Source organism: Halyomorpha halys, unplaced genomic scaffold, assembly GCF_000696795.3.
Source record: "Halyomorpha halys isolate HHAL.00 unplaced genomic scaffold, Hhal_1.1 Scaffold587.1, whole genome shotgun sequence".
Classification (NCBI taxonomy): Eukaryota; Metazoa; Arthropoda; class Insecta; order Hemiptera; family Pentatomidae; genus Halyomorpha; species Halyomorpha halys.
The window spans coordinates 15002-25846 of NW_027109405.1; the positions used below are offsets into that span (position 1 = coordinate 15002).

The 10845-nt window shown below is 28.4% G+C and overlaps 7 non-coding genes across 7 annotated transcripts; 2 read left to right on the forward strand and 5 right to left on the reverse strand.

The window, feature by feature from the left end:
• Window positions 1-321: 321 nt before the first annotated feature.
• TRNAE-CUC (transfer RNA glutamic acid (anticodon CUC)) lies at window positions 322-393 on the reverse strand. Its single transcript has one exon. It is a non-coding gene; the product is annotated as a tRNA-Glu (tRNA).
• A 4399-nt stretch (window positions 394-4792) lies between these two features.
• TRNAE-UUC (transfer RNA glutamic acid (anticodon UUC)) lies at window positions 4793-4864 on the reverse strand. Its single transcript has one exon. It is a non-coding gene; the product is annotated as a tRNA-Glu (tRNA).
• An 887-nt stretch (window positions 4865-5751) lies between these two features.
• Window positions 5752-5823, reverse strand: TRNAE-UUC (transfer RNA glutamic acid (anticodon UUC)). The gene has a single exon. It is a non-coding gene; the product is annotated as a tRNA-Glu (tRNA).
• Window positions 5824-6322: 499 nt separating this feature from the next.
• Window positions 6323-6394, reverse strand: TRNAE-UUC (transfer RNA glutamic acid (anticodon UUC)). Its single transcript has one exon. It is a non-coding gene; the product is annotated as a tRNA-Glu (tRNA).
• Window positions 6395-7576: 1182 nt separating this feature from the next.
• On the forward strand, window positions 7577-7648 carry TRNAE-UUC (transfer RNA glutamic acid (anticodon UUC)). The gene has a single exon. It is a non-coding gene; the product is annotated as a tRNA-Glu (tRNA).
• A 929-nt stretch (window positions 7649-8577) lies between these two features.
• TRNAE-CUC (transfer RNA glutamic acid (anticodon CUC)) lies at window positions 8578-8649 on the reverse strand. Its single transcript has one exon. It is a non-coding gene; the product is annotated as a tRNA-Glu (tRNA).
• A 1107-nt stretch (window positions 8650-9756) lies between these two features.
• Window positions 9757-9828, forward strand: TRNAE-UUC (transfer RNA glutamic acid (anticodon UUC)). The gene has a single exon. It is a non-coding gene; the product is annotated as a tRNA-Glu (tRNA).
• The last annotated feature ends 1017 nt before the right edge of the window (window positions 9829-10845 follow it).

Here is a 10845-nt window from a genome sequence, read left to right on the forward strand (position 1 = left end):
GGAGATAGTTGCATCATTCGCTGAAACCAATCAGTACGCCAAATCTACGATTTGATATACTTTCATTCCAAAATGTTTTTAATTAAAAAATATAGAAATTATACAATGTTAAGAATAAAACTAAGTTAAGCTCTGTTCATTGTTCTCCTTAAATTCTACTTAATTTTGCATCGTTTTGTTTAGAGTATAATTTGCGTGTTTCTGTTTTCTCTCTCATATTTGTTTTTCCTTGGTAACTATCAAATTATTTAAATATTAAAAACAAAACAAAATAGATCTAACAAAGGATTTGGTATAATTTTTATAAATTTAATAATATTATTCCGGTACCGGGAATCGAACCCGAGCCTCCTGGGTGAGAGCCAGGTATCCTAGCCACTAGACCATACCGGAATTGCAAGTTATTAATCTAATTACATTAAGTAATCAGCGTGTAATATTTCTGGTTCTTTATAAAATAATTAAATTAAATAAACTATAAATATTTAAAAATTTTAATTTAGAACATTTGGTATAATTTCCAAATTAAGTTCTGTTATTTAATCAAAATGTATGTATCAGCATTGTCATCTGTTCAAAATATTTTAGCTGTACGAAAAAATAATTGCAATAATATTTCATGAATGCTAATCGTGAAGCTTCTGTTCCCTAATTATTTTATGGTCTGAAAAAAGTCAAGTGTAACGAAAGAGGCGATTGTAAAGAAAATGGTGCTTTAACATTCTTCATATACATACATAAATACATTACATACGTACACAGATCCTTTTGTAAGACTTGGTTATTTGGACTCAAAGGACATAAAAAGTGTATTTCTGTTGAAAACTCAGATTCAAGATATATATAGTTTGCCAATTACTAAAAGAAACACTGAAATTGACACAACCTAAACCACAATAAAGTAAAAATTACATATATACTACAAAATTCCTTCCTTTCATATCAATACTCTCAGAGAGGATATCAAAAACTCTAAACAAGAACAAAAGCGATTACACAATAGCGTACAAAACACGGCCAATTTATCCAAACTTTACACCAATTCAAAAGACAAAATAGAGCAAAAATCTAATATACAACGTATAAAACTTTAAGCGAAATTTAATAGAAATTATAGCTATAGAAAAATATAATAATTGGCCTATCAACAAAAAATCAGATGATCAAAACTTAAAATTATATTACTCCAACCTTATAAATACATATGACATAATTAACCTCACTACATGTGAATAGATAAAATACAAAACAGAAATAACGGTTACGTGTTGGAAGAACCAAAACAAATCCAAATTTACTTTCCTCCATTTCACCCCTATTCAGTTTTGGCACAAACCTTGAGTTAGTTGTATCACAGTATTGTAGAACACATTTTCATAGAAAATTTAATTAATGTTTTAATTTTAATAGTTATGGATCTTAAATTATACTATTGTACTTTTTTAATAATTAGCTGACGAAATTCTTTGGGCTAAAAAACTGTTATCATTGTATGGGAATAATAAAGTTGCGAAGCTTCACCTCAATATAGTCTTATTTATTAATCCTCAATATCCACAAATACATTGTTCTATTTTATTTTATTTTTTTACAATGTACTAGAAAAGAATACTTCTGGAAGATTAATCCTATAACTTGTCGTGCCCTTCACAATGGGAGAAAGTCTTGACTGGAAATTAAAAATTTCATTTCCCCCAAATGTTTGAGAAAAATTAATTCATTAAAAATATTGACAGGCTATAATACTTTTTGTCAATTAATAATAGTAAAATATATATATAATGAACTAGTTGGTGCACATTTCAGTGTATTTAGGGACGTTTGATATATCCTGTCGTTCGTATTGTATCAGAGAACTACATTTACCGACGTCATTATACTTGAAACACCTCGCGGACTTTTTTATTATTTATTTACATTATGCTTGCAAGTCCGGTATAGTCCAGCGGCTAGGATGTCTGGCTTTAGCCCAGAAGACTCGGGTTCAACTCCCGGTGCCGGAATAAATCTTTTGGTTCATCCAGAGTTCAATTTTAATGGAGACATAATGGATGTCCTATAAATTTCACTCTGCCATTTTGTATTTCCATAACCCGAATTTCTGGGGAAAATGTTTCTATATTATATAAAAAGGTAAAAAGGTTTTTAGTGCTCACCGTGTAATATTTTATTGTATAAATAAGGAGAAAAATTATCTTTATAAATTGAAGTACAAAATAAAATGATGGGATAAAGACTTGAAATTTATTTTTTTTCCAACTTGCAATATATTGAAAAAAATAATACAATCTGAACTCCAGAATACATGTAAATTAGACTTATACAATTTGAGCAACCAACAATGCAATTAAATGAGCAGGTGTATTATTTGTAAAATAGGGATTGGTCTGCCTTTAGGCGGGCATGGGTTACCCTCCTATTTTCTTAAAAAACGTATATTTATAATTTAAATGTATGTTTTCTGAATTATTAATATAAATATAATATATTTTATTATATTATCAATATAATAATATGGATTGTTAAAGTTTCTAGCGTGATGTTAGTGAGATTTGGGCAAAAAATAGTTATAAATGAAACTATGGCTTGATAGTCATCTATTCAATTTATGTTTATTGATGGTTCATTTGTAAATAAACATTGTATCAATGGCAATTTAGATATCATAATCCTTATTTAACATTTCATCATTTCTGATACAAACATATTTGAATTCGTTTCATATACAATTGTGAGAACCGTAAAGCTTTGTCCATAAAGCTTATGCTAGAAACAGTAGGTTTTTTTTATAAATTACTAGACGATTTTTAAATTTAAAAATTAAAAATAAATCAACGTATCATTTTACAGATATTTCATTCCAACCATATTTTTGCAGAGTATTGAATGGTATCTGACTTCTACAATAATTTGGAGAATGAAAATTAAATTTGTAAAAAGTTTTTTTTCGGACTTCCAAGGTAAGACAGAATAATGTGAAAGGGGACTATGCATTAGTCTGCCTATAAGACAAAAGATGACAGCACTTTCTCCTGTTGCGTTTATTTTTCTTTTCTTAGAGAAAAATAAACCAATTTTTAAACCAAAGTATTCATTTTTTTGCATGACGATACATATTTCTTACATACCATTTTAATTATGCTCTTATATTTTATTAATTTGTTTTGTTAAGCATAGGGGGGAGGGAAACGTATGATTAAATGTTACAAAAAAGTCATCATTCTGTCATTTTTGGAAATTTCGATTCAATAGATGGATTGCAGTAAATTATTATGAAAAATCTTCGCTAACAAAATTTTTAAAGATTATATTCAGGGGCCGCTCGTAGCTCAGGAGTTAGGCGCAAGCTTATTGTTCGGAGGTCAGCGGGTGGTCCCGGTAGAATCCGGCCTTGAGGTGTTGACTTTTTTCATTAAATGGCGGTCCCATGCTTATCGATATGAAAACTGGGTACACGTCCATCATGCAAAATATCATAAATACTTCATCACCATTCTTGTCAATTAGATCATTGAACCTTCCGGAAAACTGGGACATGAAATAAGGGTTTGAAAATTTAAAAAAAATTAGTTTGAAACGTCATACATGAAGAAATAAAGTATATATGATATTTCAAAGGTTATGATTGTTCTATATATCTAAATGTTTATCTAGAAAAATATATTAGCTCTTAGAAAATAATATATATTATTTTTAGGAATTATGTATTGAGTTCAAATAAAAAGAGGTAAAGGTTTTTTCGTTTTTGCAATATAGAAATTCAGCAAGCTTAAAAAAAAAAAGAATGATAAAAAATTAAATTCATGTAAATAATAGTTTAAATGGCATACGTGTGTTTTTTTACGTTTAAATAAATTCTTATTAATCTATGTAGTTTAACCTTTAAAAAATATTTTATATGAAGTAAAGTGATTTCATTGTCACTAGAATGCTATGTTTATATTGTATGAAATTGAAACTAAGTGTAATCTCCAGAAATCTGTCAAATCCCAAACGACTTGTTTATGTAAAAGAGGCCGTCACCACATCCTCGACAATTGGGCATGATTAACGACCTTGGAAACCGCCCTGGACGTGCACGGAGTCGACAAGAGAAGCCACGAACTAAGACGTTCTTCGAGAAGGGGAATTCGCGCTGTTGTGGAAATTAAATTTCACTGGAACAATGGGGACACCGCTGATGGATGACATCGGGCGCACATGCCGCTGAAAAAGATTAATGTTCCTCCTTGGAGGTTTATTGAATCCAAGGATTAGGTGGGAGGTGCAGGAACATGGATGTGTCGAACCCTTTGAAGGAGTCATCTCCCAAGTGCACGTCTCATATGTCTCATATCCGGTATCCTTCGATTAAATATGGAGCCTGTCACTTTCTTAATGTCTTTCTTTAGGCAGCTATTTCCAGACGAAGCCTTCCTATCCTTTACTGACTATTTTAAACTGTAGCGAAGTGCTATCTAACTGGGGTTATATTTTTTTACCACCTCTTTCTTTTACAACGACAATATGTCATAGGCGCATTCTTCTTCGATAAAAACTAGAGCTAACTGTTGGTTTTTATGAAGGTTTGACGTTGATTTGTTTTGGCTTCTCTTGTTCACTTATACTTTGGTAAAAGTTTCATCGTACATAGTTCGGCTTCTGTCACATTTAATTGATCCTTAAAAAAAAATTAGTATAGAATTTTCCATAAGTTTATTTCAACGATTCACGTTAGTATTTTTTACTTTTGGCGTTTAGGGACTACCGATCTTAATGTTTTATTAAATCTTGAAAAAATAAAAAATAAATCTTCCGGTACCGGGAATCGAACCCGAGCCTCCTGGGTGAAAGCCAGGTATCCTAGCCACTAGACCATACCGGACATAAGGGGAAATATGCCCATATAGTTAGTCGGATTAGGTAAATATCAAAATTAAAAGGAAATTCATAATGAGGTGTAGATAGAGCTCTAAACATTTATTCAAACTTTTCAGAGATATGAAAAAACACTTCTTACCTTATACCAAATTTATGAATTTTCAATTTTGGCGCACTAGAGCCTTCGCTAAGGATAAAGTCACTAGATTCATTGCCAGCACAACACAGATTAGGTCTGAAAATACTTTTTGCATTGAAAAAGAGATGTGTTAAATTTCGTAGTTAAAATTTTACTAGAGCTTTAGTAATGTTTTTTTAGTGCTATAATTATTATTACAATCATTTCAAAATTTTCTAAAAAATAGTCACGTGATTAATATCTGCTACAGATATTGACATCTCCATGTGGATATCATATGTCGTATGGTTAGTACCTGTAAGGCTATCGCAAATTGCATGGTTTAGATAAATTTGTTTATTCATGCTATCCTGCACCATTCATTTTTATTGCACATTAATATTTGTAAGGCTCAAAAATCTTAACGATTCAAAATTCTATTTCTAGTATTTTTTTTTTTTTTCATTGGCGTACTTTTTAAAATATTAAATCATACGATATGTACATACTTAATAAGTAAACCAATAATAATAATATAAATATAATAAATTAAATAAGTATAAACTAAATAGGTAGTAATAATAAAATAATATACACACATCACAAAATATACATAGGCGAATAAATGAGTTAAATAATGATAAAAATAAGAATACAACTATGATAAATAACCAAAATAAAGTAAATGAAATAAATAATCTTGTTTGATATTTCAAAATGACTTCGCGTATCATAAAATTAATTAAAAATTATAATGATCATTTTCAAAAATATTCCGGTACCGGGAATCGAACCCGAGCCTCCTGGGTGAAAGCCAGGTATCCTAGCCACTAGACCATACCGGAGATGTACTACACCTATAAATACTAATTTAAAGAAATTTTTAATTTGACTTTCATATTTGTCAATTAAAGGCCTTTATGTAGCCATGCATTCAGGAACGAAATTGTGAATGGATAGTTCTTTATACCAAACAAATTATGGAAATCAGCAAAATATGTTTGTAGGACTAAAATACTTATACTATAGAGGCTATCACTTTAAGCCATTACGAAGTAATCAATGTGGTTTTAAAAAACCTAACATTAATCTAATAATATTGAAAAATTATATCATTAAAAATATATTCATTAGTTCAGTGCTGTTGAATAGAAATAGAAATGATATCACAAAAGGTGAATTTATATTTTTTATCAAGGGTTTTAAAGTAAATAAACGGATTCATAAGCAAACCAACAAAATTGCTTTTTTAATTTTATTTTAATAATTTAATATTCCAAAATGACACTTCACAAATCCTAAAATGAATTAATATTACTAATTATTATTTTCGAAAAAAATATATTCCGGTACCGGGAATCGAACCCGAGCCTCCTGGGTGAAAGCCAGGTATCCTAGCCACTAGACCATACCGGAGATGATAATGAGGGATTATAAATAATTAATTTTGGATACTTGGATATTGAAATATTACTTTACTTGTTTTTAAAGTTAATTATTAAATAACTGCTGGAATTGAACCTTTTGAATAGATGCGTAAATTAAAAAAATATATATTAATAAAATAAGTATTGTCTTTAATAGTAGTTTAGAATTTTAACACGTTAGCACACATAAAATATGTTTTTTAGTTTTGAGGGTAAGACTTGGCTTATGTTAAAATCACATGCTTCGATGCCTATTGCGTACACCTAAGCTTACAAGATACTCATAAGAAATTTTTTTATATATATATATTTTTGCAAGGAAAAAATCATATTTTGCATATAAATATTACTGTAGTATCGATCCCTTTCTTTACTCTCAGAGGCGATAGATTAAATGAAAAAATGTATCTTTTCTAATGGAGCTATTTACATTAATAGTATTCGAGATGTAACTTTTTAAATAGCAACATTTCATAAAAAAAATGTACTGAAAGTTTTAAGTCATCAGTAGTAAGTGAATTTATATTGAGAAATGTATATCTCAAAAATCATTCGACAGAATCGTACAGATGTATATTAACACGTAAAATTAAAGCTGGTTTAATGGACTATAAAGTAGTTCATTTGGTTTATCTTTGTAGGAGTAAGTAGTTTTCATGAGATTTACTAAAAAATTTATTTATAGTTGTTCGAACAATTTTTATGTGAAAAATTTATATTTATATGCGAATATCATAAAACCTACTAGCCCTACAAAGAAACGAGTCATAAACTAATTTATCGTAAGTTAAATTACTTTCATTTTGAGTGCTAACAGACATCTGTACGCCTTATGGTTCCAGAATTATTTTTTTTTTTAAATCAAACATTTTATCGGAACAACTAGAAATTAACATTTTGTGAATTTATTTTGTCAAATATCATAAAAATTACTACTCCTACAAATATAAATGTTATAAACTATGCTGTAGTAAATTTAACTAGCTATAATTTAAGTTCTCGCAGATATCTGTGTGTTGAATGGTTCCTGAGATATATTTTTTCATAAATCAAACTTTTTCTTTATTAAGATTACTCATTTAATTACACATAACACAGGTCTAGGAATTAATAAATCTTGAAATATATTTTTAAATTTTCTTGAAACTCAAATTTCTGTGCTATGTACATCTCCGGTATGGTCTAGTGGCTAGGATATCTGGCTTTCACCCAGGAGGCTCGGGTTCGATTCCCGGTACCGGAATATTTTTTGAAAAATAATAGTTAAGCTTATGATTAGCGAAGAATCGTTAAATAATTAAAATATACCATCTTAAAAATAATTTTGTTGGTGTGCATATCACACCGGTCATTTTCTTTAAAACCCGTTCTATAATCAAGAAAAATGGGCTATGTTACTAAAGCAATATAAATTGGTACCAGACAGAATTTTGTTTTTTAAATTATCCAACATTTCGTTATTACCATTTTTCTGTTCTTTATTCTATTGGTATTATTTTTTTTCTCCACAAAGTCGAAAACATATGGAAACCTTGTGAATATACACATCTGAATTTCAGTAATACATCATTAATTAATGAATGAATATCTGAATTTCATACACCAAATTCTAATATAACCGTTTTTCTTAAAATTGAAGGGTGAAAAATAGGTTGTATCTCAGCATTATGTTGATCTCAATCTCTCAGGAAAATCATATACTTCTTACGGTATATAAAAAAAAAAAATCAAACTTTGTAACTACTCTAATTATAATGATTACTTGTAACATAATCATTTTCCGTACGCTAATTAATTCTTACTACTATATCTAGTAAAATAACAAATTTTATTTAATCAAATGAGTGTTATATTAGTTCAGCATTTGTAAAATTATTTTAAAATAAAAAAATAATCATTTGAGTTACTTATTATTAATAGTTATTGCTTTCAGTTAATATCAGTTTAGATAAAAAAATAATTAGTAGCATTTTCTTTTTTTTTGTAATTTAAAAACTTATTTATATTTCAATGCCAAAACGCTTTCGATAAGCTTCGGCGTTTTACATGATTATATATACTTCTCTTAGGTTATTAATTAAACATAATAGCAAAAGAGATGAATGTACACACAATTATTTAAATTAAAATGTACATTCAAAAATAATGTCTATTTATTATTAAAAAAATAATTTCCGGTACCGGGAATCGAACCCGAGCCTCCTGGGTGAGAGCCAGGTATCCTAGCCACTAGACCATACCGGAGTTGCCTCAGGAGCTGATTATATTTGTTATTAAATTAAATTATAGAAGTATAATTTGATAAAAAATATTCCATAAATGATTTAGAACTTAATAATACCAGAACCAAAAGGATATTATTCCTTTTCAATTTTAGTAATAAGTTCAAAATTCACGTAGAACTATGATTGTTATCATTTTCGATTTAGTTAGATAAATTCATTTAAAAATTTAATAATGAATTTTTTAGTAATTTATTATCTTTTTTTTTATTTGTATGTTTTCTAAGGGTCCCGAACTTAGGCAGATGTATGTATAAGAATTCAGTAGTTTATAAAATTTTAAAATCGAATCAACTTTGGCTTTCATAAATAGATATTTTTGCTTCAAAGAAATATTTTCCCAAAAATATATCAGAAAATTAAATGTTTGAAATTTTTCGGCAAAACATTGTACTTTTAAGTTATTATTAATAGATTTTTATTGAATATTAATTTTTTTACGTGACGAAGAATTATGAATGATTAAATAAGTTTGTAGTTTTTCTGCGTTGTATTCTCTTCATTTTTTTTATATTACTTATTTTTTAGAATTATTGTCATTAGTTTTTTTTTCTTCTATAGTTCTTCTATAATTCTTGCGTTTAAAATTACAACTTTTAAACATGATTCCATATGTTTTTATTTATTTAAGTTTCTATTTCCAGGTTCATTAAAGTCTTAAGACACAGTGTTACCATAATATGAAGTAATAAAAAATTCATTACACTCATGTTTTTCGAATGAGGCGTTCGGTCTATATCTAATGCTTGGTAACTAACAAAATAAAAACTTTTACAATGTTAAAATGTTTATTAATTACAATGTTTCACATTCAAAGAGGAGTCAGTTACTCTAACTTGATATCTACATTATTCTCTTAGGAAAACACATTTCCTAAAAATTCTTTCAAGAATTTATAAACGTAGTAATATAACATAATAAAGCCATCCATGCCAAAAACACCAATTTATAAAAATTAAAAAAAAAAAAATCAGTTATCATGTTTTAAGACGATTTCAAATGTCGAATTTCCTTTTAATTTTGATATTTACCTAATCCGACTAATTATATGTGCACATTTTCTTACATGTCCGGTATGGTCTAGTGGCTAGGATACCTGGCTTTCACCCAGGAGGCTCGGGTTCGATTCCCGGTACCGGAATTTATTTTTATTCTAAATTAGACATTAATAAATTATTAAGATTTGCCAATCTCAATAATCGTCTTAAATACGAAAAAACTATTTTCAATCGGTAATGATTAAAATAAACTATTGAGGAAGTTTAAAAATAAATTATTTTTCTTTGACGCATGCATTAGAAGTAATATGTATTACTTTACTGAAATAGTTGTGAACAACAGAAGCCAACTCCTCACTTCTCAAATGTAGAAATAATCTTACAAATTTACGTCTTTATTGATAACTATCAGCAACAGAGAACATTCTTCATCAACATTACAGAGTTCCAGTTAAGGTAAATGAAGGGCAAGTTCATCATATAACTTAACGAATATGGTATTTAATTTACTTGAAGAAATTGATTGGTCTTGAGTTTTATCCAAATTTGACATATTAAAAGTTCCACTGTTTAAATTTGTGATCATAGAAATTAAAACCTCGCTTTGATTCCCCTTTGGTTGGCACTGGCTTCATCCACAACTTATTAATTATCGTCTGTACTAGGGTCATCTTCTACAAAGGCAATGAAGTACCGAAAACGACCCCAAATCAAAAATAATTTATCTGTTGATTACACTTTGTTAAAAAAAATTCGTTTATTATGAGATTGAAGTTTCAAAAGAGTCAATGAAAATTCCTTGAGAGGAAAGGAGATTTTTCAGAAGGGGAGCGGACATATTTGGTTGTTTTAATAATGTATTAGTTTTTTTGATGTAGCTTGAGAATTTTTTTGCTGAATCTAATGGAAACCACCAATGACTACCCAAGTAAGACCAAATAATTACTCCAAGAAAGCTATACCATTCTGTAGACGAAAATTCACTTATTCCTATTACATTTTTTTTTTCTATTTATTATAGTTTTTTTCTAATTGCTATAAAAGGAAAGATTGTATATAAAATTAAAGTAGACGAAATTATGTACATATTAAAATGAACCAGCCTTTTTTTAATTTTCATATTTAATTAGCCCATTTTCAGAAAAATTCTTTTTTCTTAA